This window comes from Podarcis cretensis, assembly GCF_951804945.1.
Source record: "Podarcis cretensis genome assembly, chromosome: 1".
Lineage (NCBI taxonomy): Eukaryota > Metazoa > Chordata > Lepidosauria > Squamata > Lacertidae > Podarcis > Podarcis cretensis.
Window position 1 is genome coordinate 82196166 of NC_137170.1, and position 25672 is coordinate 82221837.

Below are 25672 nucleotides of genomic sequence, written 5' to 3' on the forward strand. Positions count from 1 at the left end.
CTGATTTGAGGGCATGCGTGATGGAGTTATGTTTCATCAAGTTAATAGTCCTATTAAATTATGAAGCACCATTCATGTTGAATCAATTGTCTCAAACAATGCAACCTTTTCCAGTAATTGCATTGGGAACTCCTGCCAAAAATCATAGAATCATAGAATCATAGAGTTGGAAGAGACCACAAGGGCCATCGAGTCCAGCCCCCTGCCAAGCAGGAAACACCATCAGAGCACTCCTGACATATGGTTGTCAAGCCTCTGCTTAAAGACCTCCAAAGAAGGAGACTCCACCACACTCCTTGGCAGCAAATTCCACTGTCAAACAGCTCTTACTGTCAGGAAGTTCTTCCTAATGTTTAGGTGGAATCTTCTTTCTTGTAGTTTGGAACCATTGCTCCGTGTCCGCTTCTCTGGAGCAGCAGAAAACAACCTTTTTCCCTCCTCTATGTGACATCCTTTTATATATTTGAACATGGCTATCATATCACCCCTTAACCTCCTCTTCTCCAGGCTAAACATGCCCAGCTCCCTTAGCCGTTCCTCATAAGGCATCGTTTCCAGGCCTTTGACCATTTTGGTTGCCCTCCTCTGGACACGTTCCAGTTTGTCAGTGTCCTTCTTGAACTGTGGTGCCCAGAACTGGACACAGTACTCCAGGTGAGGTCTGACCAGAGCAGAATACAGTGGCACTATTACTTCCCTTGATCTAGATGCTATACTCCTATTGATGCAGCCCAGAATTGCATTGGCTTTTTTAGCTGCCGTGTCACACTGTTGGCTCATGTCAAGTTTGTGGTCAACCAAGATCCTTTTCACATGTACTGCTCTCAAGCCAGGTGTCACCCATCTTGTATTTGTGCCTCTCATTTTTTTTGCCCAAGTGCAATACTTTACATTTCTCCCTGTTAAAATTCATCTTGTTTGTTTTGGCCCAGTTCTCTAATCTGTCAAGGTCGTTTTTTTTGTTTTTTTTAATGAATATTTATTAGGATTTTCAGTAGCAAAACAAAAACAAAAATAGACAAAAAAATGACAAAAATACAAAAATACAAAACTTAAAAACAATTAAAAACACATAAAATTTCAATTGCTTATTTTCCTTTAACTTGTTTCTGAGACCTCCTCACACCTCCCCTTCTTGTATTCCAATTTAAATTATTAGCTCAGCAAATCCTTATTACTTATTTCTCAACTTTACTTAATAATTTATTTTAACATATTATTATTTTACTTTTTCTCCTTCCATTTCCTTAATTTATTTTTGCAAACCTTATCTTCATTTAGTTTAGACCATTTTAGAGACCAGTTTTAACTTATCCAAACTTAAACCTCAATACTTATACATCAGTACTCATTCTTAAACATTTTTCCTAATGTCGACCAAACTTCCCTTCCACGACTTTCCCAATTTTCATACCAATAGCAAAACAATATAAAAACAGAACAAATTATAATTGTATACCCTTTGGATTCCCAAACTCCACCCACCCCCTTCCTGGTTTCAGTCCCCAGCAAGTGTCCATCAGTCTCAATATAGTATTAGTCTGGAGATCTCACATCCGAGGCTCTTAAATCTCTCTCAGTTCCTCTCTGCCGGTCTTTTTGATAGTCCTTAATGTTAAACCCCAAATCTCAGAGAGGCTCCGGCCCAACAGGATCCATGTTTCTTCCAGCCAGACCTCCATACTTAAAAATGAAGCCTATGGGGTATTCCAAATCTTGTTTCATACTCCTTTCAAGTCCAAATGTCCCCAAAGCTCCAGCTTCCACCTTAATCAAATTTATAATCCTTCGGTCTTCAGATCTCCACATAAGGAGATCTCTCAATTTTCCACTCTCCAATTCTGGCCAGACTTTCCACATCAAGTTTTTATTTTGCTTTGTTGCCATCATGTCAGGCCTCAAGGTCGTTTTGAAGTGTGATCCTGTCCTCTGGGGTGTTAGCCACCCCTCCCAGTTTGGTGTCATCTGCAAATTTGATCAGGATGCCCTTGAGTCCATCATCCAAGTCGTTGATAAAGATGTTTAATAAGACCGTGCCCAAGACAGAACCCTGTGGCACCCCACTAGTCACTCTTCTCCAGGATGAAGAGGAACCATTGATGAGCACCCTTTGGGTTCGGTCAGTCAGCCAGTTACAAATCCACTGAGTGGTAGCATAGTCAAGTCTGCATTTTACCAGCTTCTTTACAAGAATATCATGAGGCACCTCGTCAAATGCCTTGCTGAAATCAAGATAGGCTACATCCACTGCATTCCCTTCATCTACCAGGGTTGTAATTCTGTCAAAAAACGAGATCAGGTTAGTCTGACATGACTTATTTTTCAGAAATCCATGCTGCCTATTGGTGATCACAGTATTCCTTTCTAGGTGCTCACAGACTGTTTGCTTAATGATCTGCTCCAGAATCTTCCCTGGTATTGATGTCAGACTGACTGGGCGGTAATTATTTGGGTCCTCTCTTTTCCCCTTTTTGAAAATAGGGACAACATTTGCCCTCCTCCAAATGTTCTCTTGTTCAATCACATTGCCCTCCTTTGCAACATCATGTAGCCCAAATCGGATTCACTCTGCTATGTGGCACCATTCCAGTCAAGTTGTGATCCCTGCCTGGCTGAATCATACATCAGATAAGCCAGGAAAGATGAAAAAGAAGCCAAAACAGGCAGCAGTTAGGAAAAACAATGGCTTCACAGGGTTAAAAAAGAGTATACACTCCCATAATCCAAGCCGTTTCTTTGAAAATGAAAATAAAATAAAATAATTTCCATATAAATGCAGGTTCCACGATCAAACATTTGTTATAAAAATAATTCACTTCCTGTGCACACCACAGATTCAGATATCCAAAACCAATGGAGATAATTGAATCACTCTGCATCCATTCACCTAACAAACCATTTCCTGAAAACACAGTGGTGCCTCGCAAGACGAAATTAATTTGTTCCGCAAGCTTTTTCTTCTTGCGAGTTTTTCGTCTTGCGAAGCACGGTTTCCCATAGGAATGCATTGAAAATCAATTAATGTGTTCCTATGGAGACCGCTTGCCAGGCTGGCGGTGCGGAGAAGGGCTTTTCTCCCCACCGCAAACCTTCAGGACAGGTACGGGAACAGAGGGGAAGGCGCGCAGTGCTTCTCCTCTGTTCCCGGGGCTTGCGGTGGGAGGAGGGTTTTTCCTCCCCATGCCAACATTCAGAACAGCATTCTGAAAGTTGGCGGTGGGAAGGAAAACCCTCCTCCCACCGCAAGTCTTCAGGACAGCCATCCGAAGGCTGCCGGCGGGAGGAGGGCTCTCCGCCCCACCGCCAGCCTTCGGAGCAGCCATCCGAAGGCTGGCGGCAGGAGGAGGGCTCTCCGCCCCACCGCCAGCCTTCAGAGCAGCCTTCCAAAGGCTGGCGGTGGGGCGGAGAGACCTCCTCCCGCCGCCAGCCTTCGGAGCAGCCTTCCGAAGGCTGGCGGCGGGAGGAGGTCTCTCCGCCCCACCGCCAGCCTTCGGAGGAGGTCTGAGGACAGTGGGGAAGACGCGCTGCGCTTCCCCGCTGTCCCGGAGATTTCCCTGTGGGCTTTCGTCTTGCGAAGGAAGCCCATAGGGAAATTCGTTTTGCGAAGCGCCTCCAAAACGGAAAACCCTTTCGTCTAGCGGGTTTTCCGTCTTGCGAGGCGTTCGTCTTGCGGGGCACCACTGCACATTGTGTTCGGATAGCAGGACATTTAGAAACAATTCTATATTTAAAAAACACTTTAAATAGTTCCAGTACAGATTTATGCCCTCTCAGTTCTTGTTTGGGTACTTTGAACTTGCTATGTTTCCTCCCCACCTTCAGCAATTGCTATCCCCACCCCCCCCAAAAAAAACTCCATATTATTTTTAAGATTAATATGCCCTGGTTCTTCTCAACATTTCCTGCTCTTCTTCATAATCTTGGGCTGGACAAGGGTGTCCCCTTCCTTTTTTTTTAGCCCTTGCCCAGCCTCAGACTCTGAAGAAAAATAATGCAATCTAGATGACTCTGGCTAGGAACTCATGTCAGCAGCTACAGGGGAGAGGAAGGCAGCTGGAACCAACAGCAGTCACAGCTGCATTTACAGTCGGATCCTGTGAATATTCTCCCACTGCATTAAATGTGTACAGTGCTAGATCACCAAATAGCCAGAGAAGGCACTGTCCTATGGGCCCCCCACTTTTTAAGTGCCCCGCAATACCTGATCTTGAAAGAAAATTACAACCAAGCCTTATTAGTTCAATGCTATCCCACTAGAGTGGAGGGTCCCAAGATTTCGACTGCCCAGGGACCTCCCCAGGCCCAGAGTTTAATCCAGTTGTGTGTGTGTATGCACGCAGACCTATAAAAGGAGGGTGGCGTTTTCTTTTTCAGTCGCACCATCTTGCAGACCCTCCAAGTTTCCCTATTTTCCACGGATATTCCTGGATTTACAGAAGCTGTCCCAATTTCTGATTTGATCCCAGTATGTCTCACTTTTATTTTATTTTATTTTATTTTATTTTATTTTATTTTATTTTATTTTATTTTATTTTATTTTATTTTATTTTTTTTATTTTATTTTATTTTAAATAAATTTTTATTAAGATTTTAAAGGTTACAGAAAAGAAAGAATAAAAAAGAGCAATCAAAAATGAAGAAAAAAAGAAAAAACAATACACATCCAAAAACCAAAAAAAGATAAAAAAGAAAAAAAGAAATAAAAAACAAGTCAAACCTTTAACTCACTTACTTACATTCACTTATTTCCTTGACTTCCTCACGCCTCCCATTTTTGTATTCTAATTCAATTAGATATTCCAGCAAATCCTTCCAACTTTGTTTTAATCCCAATAATTTATCTTAACATACTATAATTCCCCTCTTTATATTCTAATTCATATAAATATTTCAACCAATCCTTCATCTTATTTTTATCCTTATATCTTATCTTATTATACTATAATTTCCCATTCTTTCTTTCACCAAATAACCATCCACTTTTACTTTATCCAATCTTAACTCTCATCCAAACCTATATATCTATACTTATTCTTAAGACGTTTCCCTAAGGTCAAAAAAGATTCCATTCCACGATTTCCCCATCTCTCATTAAGAAAACAAAAAACAAATTATATTATATACACTTTAAATTCCCAATTTTCTTCCACCAGATCCCCTCCCCGGTTTTGGCCCCCAGCAAAAGTCCATCAATCTCGGAAAACCATCAACCCGGAGATCTTAAATCCAAGGCTCTTAAATCTCTTTCATGTCCCCTCTGCCGGTCTTTTTGATAGTCTTTGGTGTTGAAAACCAGATCTCGGGAAAGCTCCAACCCAACAGTAATCATATTCCTTCCTGCCAAACTTCCATGGTTAAAAATAGGGCCTATAGGATATTCCAAATCTTGTTTCACGCTCCTTTCAAATCCAAAGGCCCCCGAAACTCCAACCTCCACCTGGCTCAGATTTGTAATCCAAAGGTCATCTGATCTCCACATGAGGTCATCTCTCCATCTTTCATTTTCCAAACCAGGCCAGGCTTCCATCTCCAAAAATTTGCTTCTCCTTGTTGCCATCATGTCAGGCCTCAAATTGTAGTTCACCATTTGCATCTGTAGGGTTACGGCTCCCCCTTTCTTCACTTTAATCACAACATGATTCTCCTTCTCAAATTTTCCAAATTGTTCAGTTGAAAGAGGTTCCTGTGCCGAGTTCTTATCGAGTTCTTTACTAATACCCACTTTTGTTCCCAAAATTACAACATTAGTAGCCATAACATTTATCTGGTCTTGCAGCTTTCCCAAGAGAAAAAATGTCCTGTTCAGTTCACACTCAATTTCCTTCCCGACCGCCATCCTTAAACAGTCCAAGGTCAAAAACTGATTTCTCAAGGCTTTTATCTTTAAAAACAATTTCCCAGCTGCTCCTTAAGACAATGTCCCAAAGCTCCCTCTAGAGGGATTCAAGTTCCTTTTCACTCCTTCCAGCACAGACCCAAAAGTCCCATACGTTAAATTGTAACAGTCCTTCCTTCGTTTTCCAGTATGCCTCGCTTTTAATTGGGAGTCTCCATTTTCATCAGAGAAATGTTGGCATGTATGCATCTTGCTCTTTTCTCACTCTCTTGTCCTTCCCCATCTTAGTTCTTCTGAATCATGGGGTCAGGGGTGTCAGCGAGCTCCAGTTAATATAAATAGTGGCTTAAAGCGGTGCTTTAAGAGGAGGGAGGAGGGATGAACAGTTGTTTGCTGAAGTTGGAGCTCTCCTCCACCTTCTAGTTTGCAAGCACCATCTCCTATGCAGTCGTGAGTAGATTCCTTTTCCTGAGAGGTCCCTCGTACAGTGTACAGTGGTACCTTGGTTTGCAACCATTTTGGATTACAGTGGTACCTTGGGTTACATACGCTTCAGGTTACATACACTTCAGGTTACAGATTCCACTAACCCAGAAATAGTACCTTGGGTTAAGAACTTTGCTTCAGGATGAGAACAGAAATCGCACGGTGGCAGCAGGAGGCCCCATTAGCTAAAGTGGTGCTTCAGGTTAAGAACAGTTTCAGGTCAAGAACAGACCTCTGGAACGAATTAAGTACGTAACCAGAGGTACCACTGTACAACCATTTTGGATTACAACCACGTCAAACCCAGAAGTGCATGTCCCTTTTTTTGGATTACAACCCATTTTTAAAAAATTACAACCCTTGGGGGAGGGAGGCCCCATTGGCGAAAGCTCGCCTTGAGTTACAGCCTGTTTTGGTTTACAACTGGACCTGTGGAACGGATTATGGTTGTAAACCAAGGTACCACTGTATCTGACTTAAAACAGTAAGTAAAGATGAAAGACATCTTTTGGAGGCCCACTATGTGGCCTGCCTATGTGTGCTTTAAATTAGTATGCACCCACACAATTTCTTTTTTTAAAAGTTAGTTCTATTCTTTCTGGGTCTAACAACAGGCATCAAGAATCAGGAGCAGCTGTACTAAAAAATAAGCTTTATTTAGAGGATTGCCAAGCCCTTAACATTAAGGGAGTGTCAACAAATCACAAGCTCTTCCATTACAGTTGTGCAATTTTTTGTGACATAGCAGGAAGGAAATAACAAAAATAAATAAAAGCAAGTGTCTAAAGCAAGTGTCTAAAGCACATTTAGCAAGTGTCTAAAGCATCCCCTTCATGGATCACTGCCTTGCCGTGGCGAAGGGGCTTGAAGAACTCAGAGAAGCTATGAACTATGCCGAGCAGGGCACCCAAGATGAACAGGTCATAGTGGAGAGTTTTGACCAAACGTGATCCACCTGGAGGAGGAACCGGCAAACCACTCCAGTATCCCTGCCAAGAAAACTCCATGGACAAAGACAACAGGCATATAAAAGTTATGATGCTGGAAGATGAGCCCCTCAGGTTGGAAGGCGTCCAACATGCTACTGGGGAAGAGCGGAGGGCAAGTACAAGTAGATCCAGAGCTGATGAAGCGGCTGGGCCAAAGCCGAAAGGACGCTCAGTTGCGGATATGCCTGGAAGCGAAAGGAAAGTCCAATGCTGTAAAGAAAAATATTGCATAGGAACCTGGAATGTAAGAACCATGAACATGGGTAAGTTGGAGGTGGTCAAAAATGAGATGGCAAGAATAAATATTGACATCCTGGGCATCAGTGAACTAAAATGGACGGGAATGGGTGAATTCAGTTCGGATGACCATCATATCTACTACTGTGGGCAAGAAACCCGTAAAAGAAATGGAGTGGCCCTCATAGTCAACAAAAGAGTGGCAAAAGCTGGAAGCGAAAGGAAAGTCCAATGCTGTAAAGAAAAATATTGCATAGGAACCTGGAATGTAAGAACCATGAACATGGGTAAGTTGGAGGTGGTCAAAAATGAGATGGCAAGAATAAATATTGACATCCTGGGCATCAGTGAACTAAAATGGACGGGAATGGGTGAATTCAGTTCGGATGACCATCATATCTACTACTGTGGGCAAGAAACCCGTAAAAGAAATGGAGTGGCCCTCATAGTCAACAAAAGAGTGGCAAAAGCTGTACTGGGATGCAATCTCAAAAATGATAGAATGATCTTGATACGAATCCAAGGCAGACCTTTTAACATCACAGTAATCCAAGTTTATGCACCAACTACTGGTGCTGAAGAAACTGAAATTGACCAATTCTATGAAGACTTACAACACCTTATAGAAGTGACACCAAAGAAGGATGTTCTTCTCATTATAGGGGATTGGAATGCTAAAGTAGGGAGTCAAGAGATAAAAGGAACAACTGGCAAGTTTGGCCTTGGAGATCAAAACGAAGCAGGGCAAAGGCTAATAGAGTTCTGTCAAGAGAACAAGCTGGTCATCACAAACACGCTTTTCCAACAACACAAGAGACGACTCTCCACATGGACATCACCAGATGGGCAGCATCGAAATCAGATTGATTATATTCTCTGCAGCCAAAGATGGAGAAGCTCTATACAGTCAGCAAAAACAAGACCTGGAGCTGACTGTGGCTCAGATCATCAGCTTCTTATAGCAAAATTCAAGCTTAAACTGAAGAAAGTAGGAGAAACCACTGGGCCGGTAAGATACAATCTAAGTCAAATCCCTTATGAATACACAGTGGAAGTGAGGAACAGGTTTAAGGATTTAGATTTGGTGGACAGAGTGCCTGAAGAACTATGGATGGAGGCTCGTAACATTATACAGGAGGCAGCAACGAAAACCATCCCAATGAAAAGGAAATGCAAGAAAGCAAAGTGGCTGTCCAATGAGGCCTTACAAATAGCGGGGGAGAGAAGGCAAGCAAAATGCAAGGGAGATCGTGAAACATACAGGAAATTGAATGCAGATTTCCAAAGAATAGCAAGGAGAGAGAAGAAGACCTTCTTAAACAAGCAATGCAAAGAAATAGAGGAAAGCAATAGAATGGGAAGAACCAGAGATCTGTTCAAGAAAATTGGAGATATGAAAGGAACATTTCGTACAAAGATTTCCATAATAAAGGACAAAAGTGGAAAGGACCTAACAGAAGCAGAAGACATCAAGAAGAGGTGGCAAGAATACACAGAGGAATTATACCAGAAAGAAACGGATGTCTCATATACCCCAGGTAGTGTGGTTGCTGACCTTGAGCCAGACATCCTGGAGAGTGAAGTCAAACGGGCCTTAGAAAGCACTGCAAATAACAAGGCCAGTGGAAGTGATGGTATTCCAGCTGAACTATTTAAAATTTTAAAAGATGATGCTGTTAAGGTGCTACACTCAATATGCCAGCAAGTTTGGAAAACTCAGCAGTGGCCAGAAGATTGGAGAAGATCAGTCTACATCCCAATCCCAAAGAAGGGCAGTGCCAAAGAATGCTCCAACTATTGCACAATTGCACTAATTTCTCACGCTAGCAAGGTTATGCTTAAAATTCTACAAGGAAGGCTCAAGCAGTATGTGGACCGAGAACTCCCAGAAGTCCAAGCTGGATTTAGAAGAGGCAGAGGAACCAGAGACCAAATTGCAAACATGCGCTGGATTATGGAGAAAGCTAGAGAGTTCCAGAAAGACATTTACTTCTGCTTCATTGACTATGCAAAAGCCTTTGACTGTGTCGACCATGGCAAACTATGGCAAGTTCTTAAAGAAATGGGAGTGCCTGATCACCTCATCTGTCTCCTGAGAAATCTCTATGTGGGACAAGAAGCTACAGTTAGAACTGGATATGGAACAACTGACTGGTTCAAATTGGGAAAGGAGTACGACAAGGCTGCATTTTGTCTCCCTGCTTATTTAACTTATATGCAGAATTCATCATGTGAAAGGCTGGGCTGGATGAATCCCTAGCCGGAATTAAGATTGCCGGAAGAAATATCAACAACCTCAGATATGCAGATGACACAACCTTGATGGCAGAAAGTGAGGAGGAATTAAAGAACCTTTTATTGAGGGTGAAAGAGGAGAGTGCAAAATATGGTCTGAAGCTCAACATCAAAAAAACGAAGATCATGGCTACTGGTCCCATCACCTCCTGGCAAATAGAAGGGGAAGAAATGGAGGCAGTGAGAGATTTTACTTTCTTGGGCTCCATGATCACTGCAGATGGTGACAGCAGCCACAAAATTAAAAGACGCCTGCTTCTTGGGAGAAGGGCAATGACAGGCCTAGACAGCATCTTGAGAAGTAGAGACATCACCTTGCCAACAAAGGTCCGTATAGTTAAAGCTATGGTTTTCCCAGTAGTGATGTATGGAAGTGAGAGCTGGACCATAAAGAAGGCTGATCGCCGAAGAATTGATGCTTTTGAATTATGGTGCTGGAGGAGACTCTTGAGAGTCCCATGGACTGCAAGAAGATCAAACCTCTCCATTCTGAAGGAAATCAGCCCTGAGTGCTCACTGGAAGGACAGATTGTGAAGCTGAGGCTACAGTACTTTGGCCACCTCATGAGAAGAGAAGACTCCCTGGAGAAGACCCTGATGTTGGGAAAGATGGAGCCGATGTGTAGTTCTGTAAATCATTTTAGTCAGTTAAATTTAAAAATAATTTTTGTGCTTCCCATTTTCCTTTGAAAATGGAAGGTTGCTTTATTTTAAACGCTATGTCATAAAAGGTAATTTGGGGTGGGGATCATTTAGATCAAAGGGAATGCTGGTTGACCCCAGAAAAATGTCATTTGACCCCAGAAAAATGTCATTTGACATTTTTCATTATTTGAAGCTCCTGGAAGTTGTAACTCACCCACAACACATGCACCCAGAGTTGCATCCAACACCATTCAAACCAGATCCATTTGCACAACAGGAATTTTCCTCCTCTTCTTTCCAAATGCACCCCTGAAATCTACTCTAAATGGTCCCCAAACCCTCTGGAGCAGATTTAATAGGTGCAGGGAGGCTGCAAGGGAAGGAGAGGAAGGAGAGGTTCCGTTGCACAAGCAGGTATTTGTGCAATCCACACCACATCACGTAACTTTATCTTCCCTTATATAAAAAACCCCTACATGCCCATACACATGCCTACAAATTGCAACTTATATGAATCACTCGGAAGGTGTTATAACAAATCCTTCTGTTATTCTGCCTCCGTTTCAACTCACCAGGTGTAGCAGGCAAGGGCGGTTCTATTATGAAACTAACAAAGCTTAAGCTGCAGGGCCCCAATCCCGCAGGGGCCCCAGAAGTAACTTTAGTCCAGATGGCTTCAAATTTGGGGGTCTACAAGACCCAATTTGAATTGCATGACTCAAATGGATTGATTTTTGTTGTATGTATGTATTTTATCCTATTATTTGAGAGTCAGTAGCACAGATGTTGCAAAGGTGTGGTGATCTGTTGTGGAACAATCCCGTTGAAGAAGATAACAAGGGTTACCCAGACCTTGTTGCTGGTTACGGAGGGGCCCCCATGATAGTTCAAGCTTCAGGGCCCCTGAAATGTAGGTCCACCCCTGCTGCTCCCAGCCAGTGGGGCCTTTGACCGCAAAGAGTTGGATGACACCCAGCACCTCCTCAGCTATGTGTTGACTTCTTTGCCCCTACAGTGAGGGTGTGTGGCAGGGGCAGTGAGGAAAAGGCACACAGTGAGGGTGTGTGGCAGGGGCAGTAAGGAACTCATCCTTATCACTGCTACCATCAGTGAGTTCCCTCCTCTGTCCTGGTGGAGTGTGGCCTTGGGTGGATTATGAAAGCTGACACCATAATTTGTTAGTCTTTACAATGCCGCACATTTCTGTTTTTGCTATAACAGACAACACAGCTTTCCCTCTGGAAGCAGCAACAGTAGGTGGTGCTGATCACATGGGTCTTTCTCATGAAATCATCCACCACCTCACACACACTCAACAAGACCCAAACACTCAGACCCCAACAGCCTGAGTCTATGTATGAAAGGGAAGAGTTTTAATGAAAGTCACTGTCACATGAACTGGTACACAAGAAGTCTGTTGCATTAAGAATCCCATATAGTTGGCTGTGGTAAACTAGAATAATAGAAACCACATGACAACCACAACATGACAACTCCCAGATCACATCTCCTCAACACTTTCTCATACTCATTGTGGTATGTTAAGTGGCGCTATGGTCTAAACCACTGAGCCTCTTGGGCTTGCCGATCAGAAGGTCAGCGGTTTGAATTCCCGTGATGGGAATGTCCCAGCTCCTGCCAACCTAGCAGTTCGAAAGCACGCCAGTGCAAGTGCAAATAGGTACCGCTGCGGCGAGAAGGTAAACGGCATTTCCATGCACTCTGGTTTCCATCACAGTGTCCCGTTGCAGCAGAAGTGGTTTAGTCATGCTGGCCACGTGACCCAGAAAGCTGTCTGTGGACAAACGCCGGCTCCCTCGGCCTGAAAGTGAGATGAGCGCACCGCAACCCCATAGTCGCCTTTGACTGGACTTAACCGTCCAGGGGTCTTTTACCTTTTTTACCTATGTTAAGTCTACCAGAGTTGGCTGAATAATTTCCCTTTTAATTAGCATTTTCCAAGCCCAGTCTCATGATTCCCCCAAAGTGAAAAGACTACTGTCAGGAGCCAGAGTTAAGCGAAGGTCAGCAATAAAAAAACACAGTGTGAGTGCTTTTTCCAAGCACTATTCAAAGAAACCAAAACAGTGCAGGCAACCCTTCTCAGTAGGTTTTGCCTCAATGAGGCAGATGCAAGGACTGAAGGTCCCTCCCCTCCTATCCAGGGTTTTTTTCAAACAGTCACAAACTGTATCTATGCACAACCAATCTCTGTTCTGCTCTTTTCACAACTATGTGTGTTCTAGGAGACCAGTGGGGAAGGGAGCTGGTCACAGCAGAAGGGGGAGACTCCTTGGATTCTTCAGCAGCATGTCTCATCTCGGCCTCCCTCCTCTCCAGCCTCTGCTTCTGTGTGTTTCTGGACTGCTCTTTGCCATAGATCTTCCTGCTCACTAAACCTTGTTGCCTCTTCAGCTTCTGACACCTCCTTCTCCCAGTCTGCTCCCTCTTCTCCGTCTGACCACTCATCATCGTCCCACCACTGACCCCCTGGCTCTGAGCCTTCCTCCGCTGGGGGTTCCCCAGCTGGTGCCTCCCACTGTTCCTCTGCATCCCGTCAGTCCATGACAACTACCTTTCTGCCTACCTGCTAAGGGGCTCCAATATCAGCAGCTTTTTCTGTTGGGCCAAGTGCAATCCTCTACTCTGTTCCTCGTATTGTCAGACAAATGTCTGCCCGGGAGAAAGCCCGCTTGGTCTTTATGAATTTCTTCTGCTAACACCTTTTTTAATCTTTTAGCCAAAATATCTGCAAAAAAATTATAATCCACATTAAGCAACGATATGGGGTAGTAGTTCTTAAGCTGTGTCTTTTCAGTCTCTATTTTCGGTATAAGTGTAATATAAGCTTCCTTCCACGACTCTGGTGCCCTATTCCCTTCCAATATTTCATTACAGACTTCCTTTATTAACCATTCTTTCAGAGATCTGTAATATCTTGAAGTCAAACCATCCGGTCCTGGAGATTTACCCAATTGCATTTTCTGAATGGCCCCTTCTATTTCCTGCTCTGTTTTTTATAGTTCAGCTTTAGCTTATTTTCCTGAGATGTTTTGTAGTCCATTTGCTTTCAAAAATCGATCAATGTCCATTTCTTTCTGCGTCTCCTGTGTATATAGTTGTTTAAAGTACCTCTGGAAGCACTTCCTGATCTCCACTGGATTCTGTATGTTCTTTCCTTCCACTTCCAAATTCGTAATAGTGTTAAGTTTTTGTCTTTTTTTCATTTGCCAAGCCAGCAGTTTCCCGCACTTATTTGCTGATTCAAATGTCTTTTGTCTCATCTGTTTAATCTTCCATTCTATTTCCTGATTCATCATTTTCATATATTGTACTTGATATAACTTTATCTTTTTCAGGATCTCCTGCGACTTTGGTTTCGCTCTCAATTTCTTCTCTCCTTCCTTTATTTTCTCCAGGATTTTATCTTTTTTTTTCATTTTGAGCTCTCTTCTTGCTTGCATTCTGTTGTATCAGAAATCCTCTCATAACTGCTTTACTTGCATCCCAGATTACTCTTTTTTCCACAGTAGTATTCATATTTATCTCAAAATAGTCTCTCAAAGTTTTTTGGGCCTTCTTAGTCACTTCTTCGTTCCTAAACAAAGTATCATTCATCCTCCATCTAAAGGAACCAATTGGCGTCAATTTCATTTCCATCTTCACAGCATTGTGGTCGGAGCAAGTTTTGGGACAGATTTCCACTTTACTGATCTTCGGAAGCAGTCCTCTAGTTGCCCAAATTTGGTCAATTCTTGTCCATGTCATTTTGGCCTCAGAGAAGAAAGTTCCCTCTCTTCCCAGAGGGTTCTTCGTTCTCCAGATGTCAGCTAGATCCATATTTTCCTTCATGTCTAAAAAGGTTTTTAGTAGTCTACCATCCTTGGTGACTACCTGTCTCTGTGCCTTGTCCATGTTTGTAGACACCACTCCATTCATGTCTCCCATCAAAATCATATTGTAATCCATATAGTCCATCAGAGTCTCATGTAGCTTCTTAAAAAAATCTGATTTTCCTTCATTTGGTGCATAAATGCCTACTATCAGAAATTTCTCTCCTTGTGATTGAATTTTGATTGCAACAAGTCTTCCTTGGTCATCTTTGAATATAAATTTTGGTGATAGGCTCTCCTTTGCATAAAGGACTACTCCTCTTTTTTTAACTTTATCTGATGAAATAAATTCTTGGCCCAATCTTTTATTACTCAATATCTTCCTGTGTAGCCTTATCACATGTGTTTCTTGTAAACAAATCAAATCGAATTGTTCTTTTTTCAATAAATGAAAGACTTTCCGCCTTTTTTCCGGGGAGTTCAGTCCATTAACATTCCAGCTTAATACTTGCAGTGCCATGATGTAATTACTCTGATTTTCCTCCAACTGCACCCAATGCTTGCTCTTCTTCTGTTGGTGGTGTTGGTGTCACATTCACTGGGCGGTCCAGTCCAAAGGATAATGTTGCTATATCCACTATTCCTCTCTTTGCTGATCCTCTGTCCGATGCTCTTTGCTCTAGTCCTCAGTCTAGTGATCTTCTGTCTGATGCTCTTGGCTCTTTTCCAAGTTCCTTCTGCAGATCTTCTTCGTAGTTATTCAAAAATTTTACTTTATCCTCTACTGATCTTATTTTTATTTTCCTTCCTTTGAAACTGAAGGATAAACCTTGGGGAAATTCCCACCTGAAGATGATTTTATTCTTTCTCAGCAGGGCAACCAGATCTCCAAAATTGGACCTAAGGTCCAAGAGATGTTTCGGGATATCTTTAAATATTTCCACTCTTGACTGTTGTACTACCAAAGTCTTCTGGTAATGCCAACCCAAAATTCTATCTCTCTCTTCTTTAGATCGGAGGGTAATCAAACAGTCTCTTATTCTGTTCTTCTTTCTTCCCTCCTCTTCCAAGTCTAAAGGCCCTCACAATTCTAAATTCCTCTTGTTCCAAATCCAACTCCCAAATATCTGCAAATTCCTGCATGAGAAAGTCTATCAAACTGTCCATCTCCAGTTCAGGTACAGCTCTAATCCTCAAATTCGTCTGTTTTTCCTTGAGCTCAATCATAGAAAGCGTCAACTTGTGGTCCTCGAGTTGCCTCTGTAAGTCTGGGACTCTCTCTGTTTCCAGTTGTATTACCTTTCCTTCCACAGCAGCAACTTTTTCCTTAGCTTCCTCTGCGGTCTGTTGTATCAAAGTAGATTCCTGTATCAGTTTCTCGATGGTTTCTGTGTTGGTATTCACCTTTTGTCCCAAATTGTTTAAACTTTCTGTGTTTAAATCAATTTTAGTAGTTGCAGCATCCACTTTTTTATTAAGCCTCTTCTGATAGCATTCCTCTTGGTTTAGATTGTGTTAGTACAGCCGCAGATGAAGCAGGAGGGCCAGATGCTGAGGCTCTTCGCTGCCAAGATTTCCCAGACCTTGTTGTTTTATCTGGAATTGACGGATCTATTTTTTCTTTTCCATCTGCCATAACACTTAAGAAATTCAAGGTCAGTCCCACAGTCACACAGTTTTATCTCACAGATGGAAATTCCCAATCCAGCTCTTGTAACAGTTTCAAAAGCTTCCTCTAGGGGTAAACAGTTGCTATTTGTATTTGTATTAATCCATAATATCCCCTATTAAGACACAGTTCAAACAATAAAGTTAGTTTCAATTTTCAGCTACTTTTACTCCTTTTTGAGATCAAACGGGGACAGTTAAAACAATGTATCTCTCTTATTCAGCTAGCTGTCAGCGAACGTTCCATTCACAGTCGATGCACGTCAGTCTTATTGGCAGCCCGTTCCCAGGTTCCGAGCGGTGGTACTTTAAATTTCCTTCCCTCTTTCTTGCAGGTATATACAATCCAAAGCTTCCCCCCTCTTCTCCTGCTTCCAAGGGGGGGTTCACTATTTTTTAGTGCTGGAAATTTATTCCTTTACAATAGGCTTTCCAAGACTTTAGCTTGCAGCCTCTTTGCTTCGATCTTTATACAAAAAAGGAAGGCGGACTTCCTGTTTTGAGCCTCCCCATTTCGGTGCCAAATTAAGTCTTTTTTTAAAATAACTTCCAATTCACTCTACTCACGGGTAGTTGCTTTAGGATCAAATTGTCAACAGGAAAAAGTCAGCGCTCTCCGGCAACGGCTATGTGGCTTCGCTCCGTGGAAGAAGCAGTCGATTCAAAGCACCGCGCCGCTCACCCCACTTCGCTCCGGATCCCTGAAACCGGGTTTCCCCGCAAGTAGGGGAGGCACAAAAGGTGCCCGCTGAATCCCACGTTCACAGGCTTCACCCACCTGTGATTTTTGAAGGGTCTCTGCCTTCGCCACGGCAGCCAGACCCGATTTCCCCAGAGCAAATTCCTCCCGATCAGAGGAATTCCGCCATTACCAAAGGCGCTAACCCAGAAGTCTCTATTATTATTATTATTATTATTATGAACACTAAATGTCGACTTCCACTTACCCTTATGACTCTTGAATAAACATGACTTAATTGGAGACCTGTCTGGCTTAGATTCTTGTTTCCAGAGGCATAGCCAATTATGTGATCAGTAATCAGTTTCAGCAAAATCAGCCAAGTGTCTAATGGCACCTTAGGGATGAACAAATTAATTATGTGATCAGTTTCATGGGCAATAGATGCAGGAAAAGTTATCCTCAGTTGTAGGTTGCTTTTTATAAGGGCAGGAGTTATAAGCAGTGAAGGGGCCAGCCCAAGGAGGGGATGCAGTTCAAAATTCTACAAAATGCATGCACACAACCTAGATGCAAAGCTCTCTAGTTATCAAGCAGTTTAAAAGAAGAAAAGAGTTATGTCATCTAAGATCTAAGGTGGACATGAGATAATACAAAGTAGTCTTAAAGCAATGAGTAGAGAGGAAATCTAGGGTTAAAGAAGTTAAGAAGGCAATGAGGAAGTCAATGAGCCCTGAAGCATGGCGCAAGGCTGAATGTGGGATGGTGAATCTGGAAGAGCTTTCCAAGAAAGTGGGGGCCCAGCATAAGATTGCTCCACAGGGGAACAAGGAACCAGCTTCCCCCTCCTGTGGAGCAATCTTGTGTTGTGCTGTGTTGTGACATTCAGGTGGGTGCTCTGTGTTAATCCAGCCAGTGTGGTGACTTGCCCCACCCCAAAGTCTGTACATGCCACCCGTGATGCAGAGGTAAACCCTCAGACATAGTGGAAAATAGCTTCCCACAGAGATGGAGTGATCTGCAATTACCCTGAGGTGTTGCTGGTTCTTCTGTGCCAGCTTTGTAGTAGTATTGTGAAATTGTGAAACTGAGGTTTGCCTTTTTTAAAATAATATTTTCTTAATGTTGGGTGCCTACCTTGTTGGCCGCTTTATAAAGTATTATTTTCTTGAAAAGCAATTTGCCAAAACTGCTGAACGAACAAAGGAAGGAATGAACGGCTAAATGGAAACTGGCAGATCCACCCATCCCTTCACCTCACACTAATATTTTGCTGCAGATCTCACTTGTAATCTTCAATCCCTTCCCAGCTAGGATCTGAAAAATAGACAGCACAGCATCTGTTCTTTTCTTCCAGTTTGATGGATTAGCTTTATTATTAGAAAAAGCGGTGTCTGTCAATGTCCATTTTTCTTTTTTCCACTAGAGGGAGCTCCAGCAACGTTAGTCTTGTGGACATACAAGTTCCTAATGGAACGGACATACCTTGGGTTAAGAACTTAATTCATTCTGGAGGTCTGCTCTTAACCTGATGTACCACTTTAGCTAATGGGGCCTCCTGCTGCTGCCGCGCCGCCGCTGCACAATTCCTGTTCTCTTTTTTTTTTAATTTCATATTTATTAAGATTTTTTTTCGTGCTGCCGATGCACAATTTCTGTTCTCATACTGAAGCAAAGTTCTTAACCCGAGGTACTATTTCTGGGTTAACAGAGTCTGTAACCTGAAGCATCTGTAACCTGAAGCATCTGTAACCCAAGGCACCACTGTATTATGTACCACCCTCCTTACGAATGCTTTGGGTTACAAGCTCCACTAACCCAGAAGTAGATGCCCCTTGTGAACTTTGCCCTGGGATGCAAGCGGAGGTTGCGCGCTGCCGGCACGGCAGCAGCGGGAGGCACCATTAGCGAAAGCACGCCTCATGTTACAAGCGGTTTTGGCTTAAGAACAAACCACCGGAATGAATTAAATTTGTAACCGGAGGTACCACTGTACTAGGTGGTGAACTCTCAGAGCCTGGCACAGGAAACGTAGCTGGTCTAACTCAGGCATCCCCAAACTTGGTCCTCCAGTTGTTTTGGGACTTCAATTCCCACCATCCCTGACCACTGGTCCGGTTAGCTAGGGATGATGGGAGTTGTAGTCTCAAAATATATGGAGGGCAAGTTTGGGGATGCCTGGTCTAACATTTATCCCCCACCTATAGCCATATTACTGAGCCTTAATTTGTTATCTGTGGCCCTCATCACCCAGTTGTATAGGGTGACTTTGGATGATGGGTGGGCAGGTATTTCTTGTTGTTTAGTCGTTTAATCGTGTCTGACTCTTCGTGACCCCATGGACCAGAGCACGCCAGGCACTCCTGTCTTCCACTGCCTCCCGCAGTTTGGTCAGACTCATGTTTGTGGCTTCGAGAACACTGCCCAACCATCTCATCCTCTGTCATCCCCTTCTCCTTGTACCCTCAATCTTTCCCAACATTAGGGTCTTTTCCAGGGAGTCGAAATAGAAATAGAAATAGAAATAGAAATAGAAATAGAAATAGAAATAGAAATAGAAATAGAAATAGAAATAGAAATAGAAATAGAAATACTTTATTGTCACTGTACCACTTGTTTACAGTGTGATTAAATGAGCCCTCCCCCCATCTCTCAGTCCCTGTTACACTCTGTGTGCTGTCGTACGACCACCAACCCCAAACGTCAGCTGCAATGTTGCTGTCTTCCACTCAGCAGCCTCACAGCCCATGGGTAGAAACTGTTCTTTAACCTGTTGGTGTGGCTTATCATGCTTCTATATCTCCTGCCCGAGGGCAGGAGATTAAAAAGGTGCTGGCCAGGGTGTGAGTCATCCCTGAGAATGTTCCTCACTCTTCTGAGGCAACGGTCTCCTGCGATGATATCTAGGACATCTAACGGACTCAGGGGACAGCCCATTATATTGTGTGCTGTCTTCATCACCCTCTGTAGGGACTTTCATTGTCCATGGCTGACAAACCAGCGTACCACACCATAGTACAGTAAGAGAGAACACTTTCTATCATGGACCAATGGAAGGAAATCATCAGTTGCTGTCTAGCATTGTTTTTCGCAAGACCCTAAGGAAATGAAGTCTCTGTTGGGCCTTCCTAACCACCTGGGTTGTACTGAACTTCCAAGTAAGGTCTTCACTAAGATGGACTCCCAGGAATTTAAAGGAAGAGACTCTCTCCACACAGTCCCCCGATATACAACAGGGCTAGCTCCCCTCTCTTCCTCCGAAAGTCCAACACCATCTCCTTTGTCTTGCCAATGTTTAGGTGCAGATTGTTCTTTGAGCACCATGTGGATACCTTTTGAACCTCCCCCCTGTACACAGATTTGTCTCCGTCTGTAATTAAACCCATTATGGTGGTGTCATCAGCAATTTAATAATTGCAGTAGATGGGTCAGATGAAATGCAATCATATGTGTACAACAAGGTCCAGCGCCAAGGGCTTCCTGGCGGTTCCCTCACTGTGAGAAGCAAAGCTACAGGGAACCAGGCAGAGGGCCTTCTCGGTAGTGGCAACCGCCCTGTGGAACGCCCTCCCATCAGTTGTCAAAGAGGTAAACAACTACCTGACATTTAGAAGACATCTGAAGGCAGCCCTGTTTAGGGAAGTTTTTAATGTGTGATATTTTAATGTATTTTTAATCTTTGTTTGAAGCCGCCCAGAGTGGCTGGGGAAACCCAGCCATATGGACGGGGTACAAATAATAAATAATTATTATTATTATTATTATTATTATTATTATTAAGTATGGACTTAGCAGGCATCCCTGTGGAGTGCCAGTGCTGAGCTTCAGGGAGGTAGATGTAACAGGCCCAATCCTCACTATTTGTGTCTGATCTCTCGGAAAGTCTTTAATCCAATCACAGATGTAAGAAGAAAGGTCCAGGTCCCTTAACTTTCCAATGAGGATGTCCGGAAGGATGGTATTGAAAGCCGAGCTATAATCAATAAAAAGCATTCTTACATAATTCCCTGGTTTCTCCAGATGACTCGCTGCAAGGTGAAAAGCTGTAGCAATGGCATCATCCATTGACCTATTTCTCCTATAGGCAAACTGGTGTTTATCATAGTCCAGTGGAAAATATTTCTAAGGTGTTGAAGGACCAATCCCTCGAAGCATTTCATCACTACAGATGTTAATGCAATGGGTCTACAGTCATTTAATGGTGGCCACTTTCAAACATGATGGAACACAAGTGGTTTGCAGAGAGATGTTAAAAATCCCCGTCAAGACCCCTGCTAATTGATCAGCGCAATTTTTTACCGCTATTCCCAGCACCCCATTTGGGCCAGCAGCTTTGCTGGGATTCACCATCCGCAATGTAGCTTTCATTTGATGGTCATATAAAACAAGTGGCTGTGAGTTTGTAGGCTGGCAGACAGGAGTCTTCTCTTCTCATGAGTATTGGAGATGTCAGGGAGAGGCAAACGGCTAGAGAGCTAAGGGGAGAGACCAGCACTTATAGAGAGCCAAAAGAGATAATTAGCAGTCTGTCTTCTGACAGCGAAGAGGAGGCAGAGAGCAGAGAGGCTGAGCCCGGAACTAGTTATGCTTTGAACAGAGGAAATCAGAGGCAGGGTTTCCGCCGACTTGCATGTTGGGGGAGAAAAAGTAAAAAGAAACTAGACGCGGCATCTGTGACGCCCGGGTCGGACACGCTTTGAAGCTCTGAAAATGTCCTTTTGAACTGTGTTAATAAATCAAAGAGATTTTAACTGGCAGCGAGCCTGGAGTTTATCTATGCCGGCTTTGGCAGCGCACACCTCTTACAGGAGCCAAAGTATTGGAGTCTCAACTTCAGGATCTGTCCTTCCAGTGAACACTCAGGGCTGATTTCCTTAAGAATGGATAGGTTTGATCTTCTTGCAGTCCATGGGACTCTCAAGAGTCTCCTCCAGCACCATAATTCAAAATCATCAATTCTTTGGCAATCAGCCTGCTTTATGGTCCAGCTCTCACTTCCACACATTACTATTGGGAAAACCATAGCTTTAACTATACGGACCTTTGTCAGCAAGGTGATGTCTCTGCTTTTTAAGATGCTGTCTAGGTTTGCGTTCACGTTTATCCCAAGAAGCAGGTGTCTCTTAATTTCGCAACTGCTGTCACCATCTGCAGTGATCATGGCAGGTAGTAGAAGGTTGCAAAGACACTGTCACACTTTCAGCGATGGTGGACAGGGGAAGGTATGGTCAGAGCTGAGGGACTGACACATCTAGGGAGGAGGCCTAGAAGTCTGACCACTGTTCCTTGTTCCAGCCGTCTCATACCTCTGGAAAGTGCTGGCAGCTTATCTGCTGAACCTCCTGGTTTGGTGGTTCCAGGTGGTGGTCCTCCTGGAATGCCAAATTATTCCATGATAAGAACATGCTCGTCCATGACTTGCTCATGGATGAAGTGACTGGTCTGGCTGGCATTAGTGAGTGAGCTGGGGTGGTGGGGCTGACCATACCCAACTGGGCCCTGCTGATACTTAGTACAGAACTAGGCTAAACTTGGTGGTGGTGTTAAACCGGGGGTGGGTGGGTATTGCTATTGTCCATAAAAGCAGCATCTCCTTCACCAGAAATCCTCTTGATCTTAGGACAGGCTTAGAGGGTCTGCACCATGGGCATAGCCAGGATTTATTTGGGGGGGCAGGCTTTATGTTGAGGGAGGGCAATGCAAACGGCCAGATCAGCCTTCTTTATGGTCGAGCTCTCACTTCCATATATCTACTGGGAAAACTACAGCTTTAACTATAAGGTCCGTATAGTTAAAGCTATAATTTTCCCAGTAGTGATGTATGGAAGTGAGAGCTGGACCATAAAGAAGGCTGATAGCCGAAGAATTGATGCTTTTGAATTATGGTGCTGGAGGAGACTCTTGAGAGTCCCATGGACTGAAAGAAGATCAAACATGTCCATTCTGAAGGAAATCAGCCCTGAGTGTTCACTGGAAGGACAGATCCTGAAGCTGAGACTCCAATACTTTGGCTACCTCCTGAGAAGAGAAGACTCCCTGGAAAAGACCCTGATGTTGGGAAAGATGGAGGGCACAAGGAGAAGAGGACGACAGAGGATGAGATGGTTGGACAGTGTTCTCGAATCTACCAGCATGAATTTGACCAAACTACGGGAGGCAGTGGAAGACAGGAGTGCCTGGCGTGCTCTGGTCCATGGGGTCACGAAGAGTCGGACACGACTAAACGACTAAACAACAACCATTTATTTATTTATTTATTTGAGGGGGGGCAGCTGCCCCCCTGCACTCCCCTGGCTACGCCCATGGTGTTGGGCCAGAAAGACAGGCTGGGGATGCTGCCGGTCTATCAAACGCCCTGTTTCCCAGCAGCACCTCATATCAGGTTGGCCAAGGTACAGCTGAGGGCCATGAAATGACTCAGTTCCATCCGCAGACCCAAGAGGATGGTAGTGAATACAGTGCAAAGGTTTGATTCCACGAACGGTCACGAGAGGGCACAATTGTATTAAGAAAGGGCTGCAAAGCCCTACTCAATGGAAGTGTTGGATTGCACTATTTCTCCGCACTTCTGAATATCAAATCCAAGTCATAGGCTTGGACTGGCTAAGGCAGGCTTCACTAGCCTGGTCTCCTCCATATGTTTTCACACACCAATTCCCATCGACTCCAGCCAACACAATCAATGGTCAGGGATAATGGGAACGTCATTGCAAGGCTTGTCTGGGAGAACAGGATCAGGAAAGGGGGCGTTACTGAGATCCACGGGGAAACAAGGCACCAACTTGGTCCTTGCCTGGTCTGTTCTCTCAACTGGCATCCTGTGTGCTTTGTGCTGCAACAGTTGCTTGACCTGTGGAATATCTGGCTGCAGGGAAGAGTGTTCGTACTGTTTGTAGTGTCGATCAGGAGTGCCAACTTGAATAAAATATCGGGAGGGGGCAGGTAAGCCCCCCCTGTTCCTATGGCCCTTATGCCTCTAGCTTGTCCCCCAGATATAGCTGAACCACAACTTGCTTTGAACAATTTGCCCAAAATTTTGCTGACAAAATTGCTTGGATCCATTGTGATTTGGACACTATAGTTGACAGGTCCAGGGAATACAATGCTTGACGTTTTATTTTGTTTTCAGATGCGCTGGAAGCCACCCAGAGTGGCTGGGGAAATCCAGCCACATTTGCAGGGTATAAATAATAAAATTATTTAAATTATAAATGTTGTTTTGTTGTTGTTCATCATCAACATCATCATCTTTGGACCCTGCTTGACCAGTGATAATGGACACTTTTCAATTTCTACAGCCTGGGGATGTGGACAGGATCCTTGGAAATGTACCCCATGTGTGATGGATCCTTGCCCCTCATGGCTCATTAAAAAGGCCAGTGGTAGACTGGTGCCTCCCCCCAAACTTCAGGCTTTATATACATTATTTACACAATGAGTCCCGTCTGATTGGCTGATTCTGCTTCCCTCCTGCAGCCTGATTCGGCTGCTCCTGCAGGCCAATCTGTTGTTGCATTCTAGGATCCTACCAGCCTAATAGGTTGATTAACTTCCTCCTGGGGTCTGATTGGGCTGCTCCTGCAGACCAATCAGGTTGTTGCATTCTAGGATCCTACCTGCCTATTGTTCTAGGATCCAACCTTAATACATAACAGCAGGGCTCCAGCATCCCTTAAGGAGGCAGTTATAATATGTTTATTGAAAAAGCACCTCGCTGAATCACACCATACTAAATAATCACCGGCCAGTTTAAAATATCCCATTTCTAGGCAAGGTACGGAGTGTGAGGTGGTGTTATGAACTGGCAGGACACCGAGGAAGGGGAAGAGGACCCCGGTGAGGAGTGTAGCCACAATTGGTACGCACCAGTAGACACTGCTGTTGTCCCACCCATTTTTGCCCTGTTCCCACCTAACGGCTGCACATGTCCATTCCCCAAAAGGCTGCCAATGACGGAAAGTAGCCCTTGAACCCACGCCTCTCTCCACTGACAGACAGCAGCTCTCCAGCTCCCTCCGTTCCCAGACAAGATGTCTTTCTCAGCCCAGATGCCCAAGGATCCTTCCTTCAGCCTTTAACCATTTGTGGCCTTTTAGACGTGGAAGGGATGTTTTTGATTTATTTCTTTTTCCTCTTGTTCTTCGTATGCTTCTTAAGTCTCTATTGGTTACCCTGGGCAAGATAAAGCAAATAATACATCATCATCATCGATGCTGGTAATTAAAGCATCTTTTCCTTTTTCCCAAAAGAAGGGGGAAACCCCATTTCTCTCTTTTAGATCACTTCTGTCAAACCCCTATCCTTTCATCTTCTGCCTCTAGAGGCAGGAGTTAAACAGGCAAGATTCTGGGCCCAATTATTATAAAGGGGTGGTTGAGATAGTGCAAATGAGTTGCAGAGGAAACCCAGTCAGATGGGTGGGGTATAAATATCATCATCATCATTCAACCTGTCTAATGAACGAATAGAGGTATAAAGCCTGCCGAGAAAGGAACCCAAAGTGGTAGTGAGCCTAGGATGGGAGACAGTTGCTGTGTGTGTTTTTGCTATCATCATAGTGATCAGAGTTTCCCCAGGAAGAGTAAATCCAGATTAAATAAGGAAAAAATATGGGCAGCCATTTTGATGGCAATGGTGTCATGTGTGAAGACTGTCGAAATCATGTGTGCATGGGGAAATCACGATCTCACAATAAACACCTGTTTGGAAGCACCTTCAGGGAACAAAGAAATGGAACACTGGAAACAAGAAGCTGCTACCCACTTGTCAGCTTCGCAATATGTCAGCCAGCCTGGCCTGCCTTCATTCCAGACTCCTCCATCAAATAATTCCACAAGCACCAATACCATGGTCCAATTTACAGTTCAGGATTAAGTAAGGCTTAACCCACCCACAGCTTTTAAAGTAATGTTTTCATGCACTGTGCATTCTGCATATCAAGTTGTCATTGATAACCACAGCTCTTCATTATTTAATGTTGCGTTGAACAGTCAGTGTTGCTTAA

The 25672-nt window shown here is 43.8% G+C and overlaps 1 long non-coding RNA gene across 2 annotated transcripts in view; it reads right to left on the minus strand.

Annotated features, from left to right (window-relative positions):
• Positions 1-24643: 24643 nt before the first annotated feature.
• LOC307204984 overlaps positions 24644-25672 on the minus strand; it is a 60965-nt gene continuing 59936 nt past the window's right edge. For both annotated transcript variants that reach the window (XR_013833793.1, XR_013833794.1), the window contains exon 3: positions 24644-24840. This is a non-coding gene — a long non-coding RNA (uncharacterized lncRNA). The remainder of the gene's footprint in view (positions 24841-25672) is intronic.